Below are 3,771 nucleotides of genomic sequence, written 5' to 3'. Positions count from 1 at the left end.
AAACTGAGCTTTATTTCTATGATCCAAAACTAAGAACAGAGAGAACAGGCAGGAATCCGGCAGCAGAGGAGGTCAGGCTCAGAGCAGCAGGCAGACAACAGGTAAGGTAAACTTGGATGAACTAGACATATGTGAGAGGTCAGAGCGCCGTGTAGAAACAAGACTAGACAAGGAGTGTGTGTGTTGGTGCTGCTTATGTAGGTAGAGACTGATTAACTGCAGGTGGTGAACTGATGATGTGGCTTGATGCAGTGCAGGTGTGTGTAATCAGTAGGAGGAGTCTGCTGGAGAATGAGAGGAGTGAGTGCTGGTGACGTTGAATGGGGAAACAAACAGAAAGTCAATGAACACCAACTAAAAGTCCATGTAAACCAGACAAAGTCCATGATAACCTGACAGAAGTAGAGCAAAGCCAAAGTAAACAACTACTATTCAGTCTTTATTGTTAAACCTTTGCAGATAAAAATTTGATAATTGAAAAACAGTATTTTACCCATCCACCGAGTACTTTGTAAACAGCATCTCCAAATTTAGCGTCCAAATGAAGAAACCAAATGGAGATTTTACAGTAAGTGAGAACGCATCTGACATGGACAATCTCCTGTTGTGTGCTACATTCAATTCAATTGTATTTATAGTATCAAATCATAACAAGAGTTATCTCAAGACACTTTACAGATACCCAGACCCAACAATTCCAGTAATTCCCCCAAGAGCAAACAGTTAGTGCGATAGTGGTGAGGAAAAACTTCCTTTTAGGGAGAAACCTCGGACAGACCCAGGCTCTTGGTAGGCGCTGTCTGACGGTGCCGGTTGGGGGTGTGATGAACAATGTCAATAATAGTCACAATAAAGACTATGACTAGAAACAGTGACGGACTGGGAACAACAAATGGCCCAGACATTTCCACCCACCAGCGGCCCACCGGTGGGGGAGGGGGGGTCGCAGATAGAACTTTTGACGCACGGAAAGAACACGCACTTTTGATAGCCCCGGTGATGGTGAACGTAAACTCCAATGCTATAAACAACTGCACCAAAACATAGACTTATAAAAAAAATCATCAGAGCCAGCCACTCCATAATATAATATTCTGAAGTAGCCAAACTTACTGTACCTACACTCCCTCCTGCAGCATTGGTCTCCATCTCTGTTACTTCTGGTAATCCACATTCAGACCCACAGCACGCTTGTTGTTCTGTGTTGGTTAGTTCCAATAGTTAGTTCCATAGATTATCGTTATCATGTCTATCTCTTCATCCTCCTCTTGCTCGTTTTGTTCTTCCTCTTCCTCATATTCCTCACTGAACCAAATAAAAGAAATGCAGGTAGATTTGTTTATTTCAAACCATGCACGTTTACATTTTTGAACATCTGATCTGAATAAATAATTTTGTTACAAAACAATACATACTGATGTAAAAGTTTGTGACTGTAGAGGGTAACCATGACTGTGATATTGAGAGACTCATATGTGGTATAAATACAAATCAGGTTACATAACTAGCAAGTGTGAAGGATTTGGATACATTTGGCTATCGTTTAGCAAAAGAACTTTGTTATTGATGCTTGAAAGGGGGCCGAGAGAAATTATATGGGCCGCAGTTTAGAATTAAGTGGCCGCATGGCATCATGCGGCTCTCTCATTGGCCGGCCGGGCCCAAACCGTGGCCCCTCTGGCATCTGCCCAAATGCCAGATTACCAGTCCGTCACTGACTAGAAATAGTAGTTGTAGTAGTTCATGGCGTAGCAGGGCATAGCAGGACGTAGCAGGGCGCGGAGCAGGACCACGGTGACAGATTCAATTCAATTCAATTTTATTTATAGTATCAAATCATAACACAAGTTATCTCGAGACACTTTACAGATAGAGTAAGTCTAGACCACACTCTATAATTTACAAAGCCCCAACAATTACAGTAATTCCCTCAAGAGCAAGCAGTGTGACAGTGGCGAGGAAAAACTTCCTCTTGGGAAGAAACCTTGGACAGACCCAGGCTCTTGGTGTCGGTAGGGGTGGGCGATATATATCGTTTACGATAATATCGTCATTGTTGTGTTAACGATGTGCAAATTGACATTATCGAGTATTTAAATTACTTAGAAAAAAACACTTCAAAACACGTATTGGAACGCTACACATTCACTAATGTCAACAAAGGTGGCGGCGCGCGATTGTGCAGGGGCTGCTAGCTCTCCTGTCAGTGTATATTTATACAAGTACAGCCACACTGATTTAATCAATATAGGACTACGATACAACACAGCCATTACGAGAGCCTTCCAGGTGGCTCATAGCATCCCGGAGGACACAGCCAGACCGGGCGCTGCAGGTTGTTGTCGGCGCTAGCACGCCGAGCTAGCTACCGGCAGGATGAGAAAATAACTACGGCAAGAGTCAGACCAGAGGCGGAGGACTGCATTTTTGTGCACAATGAATGGAGTACCAACCGCAGGATCGTTGCCCAGCACGGCTCACCTGACCTGGCGCCCTGTCGGTAATATACAGGCCATTTTATTTACTACGAAAACAGCACACTGCCGTCTACATAGCGCCCGATGCTAACGTTAGCACAAGTTTGGCTCACTGCTAAACCATAGTGAACACACTGCAGCGTGATCACCTGGAGGGGACTTTTACAAGGCGTCCTTAAAGTCTGTACTCCCCAGCTTTTTCCAGCATGTAGATTGTGTTACTAGAGGGAAGAACACACTAGACCATGTATACTCTAACATCAAGAAAGCATACAGAACTGCTCCTCTCGCTCACCTGGGCCAGTCAGGTCACATCCAACTATTCCTGATCCCAGGATAAATCCCAGTCAGAAGGACTATACAGCCAAGTAGAAGGACTATCAGTACCTGGCCTTACACTGCCCTATCACAGCTCCAGGACTGCTTCCAATAAGGAAATGTTTGTGTGCCATATGTTACAGAACAGAGCCCTTTGTTTATTATTATGATTTCATCTTGCTTGTATGCTGCACAATTTACATTACAGCAGAGGTGAACAACTGAATGTGTACTCAGAGTTCAATGCTCCTACACTAGTTCAATTATTAGTATAGTATTAGTATTTTGTCTTTGAATTGTTTTTACTTACTTACATTTTAAAGAAAATAAATAAGAACTGTTTTCATTCAACATTGTGCCCATTATTATCATCAGTGATTAAGTAACTCAGACTTTTAAAAACACATTTTTAAAGGATATCGTCTAATTATCGTTATCGTCAAAATCGGAAAAAATATCGAGATATTATTTTTTGTCCATATCGCCCACCCCTAGTAGGCGGTGTCTGACGGTGCCGGTTGGGGATGCGATGAACAGTGGCAGTAATAGTCACATTAATAATGGAACAGTGACTTGATGCAACCATGATTTAGGTGCCAACCTAATCCAAGGAAAACTGCTGGGCGAAGAAAACATAAAGACTCCAGGGAATAAGCTCCCCAAAGTTAAGTTAGTAACAAGCATTTCTGGGACATGTATATAGAACTATTATCTATTTAGGCCAAAGTAACAAATGTGTCCAAAAGTTACACAAGTTGGACTACAGTTACAAAATGCAACATGTGTCATGCGCGGAGTCTCCTCCTCTCGCACGCATCACACCGGGGCTGCTGGACATCAAGGCAATACAGCTGATTCTGATCTTATTGTGACATGCTGTAATGGAATGAATGGGCGTGTTTCGAGTGAAATCTAGTCATTCCCAACAGGAGGAGGTGGAGTGGGACTCCCATCACTGGAGATTGGGAGGGAATTG

The sequence above is a fragment of the Perca flavescens genome, chromosome 9 (assembly GCF_004354835.1).
Source record: "Perca flavescens isolate YP-PL-M2 chromosome 9, PFLA_1.0, whole genome shotgun sequence".
NCBI lineage: Eukaryota > Metazoa > Chordata > Actinopteri > Perciformes > Percidae > Perca > Perca flavescens.
This window is presented reverse-complemented; position numbering follows the sequence as displayed.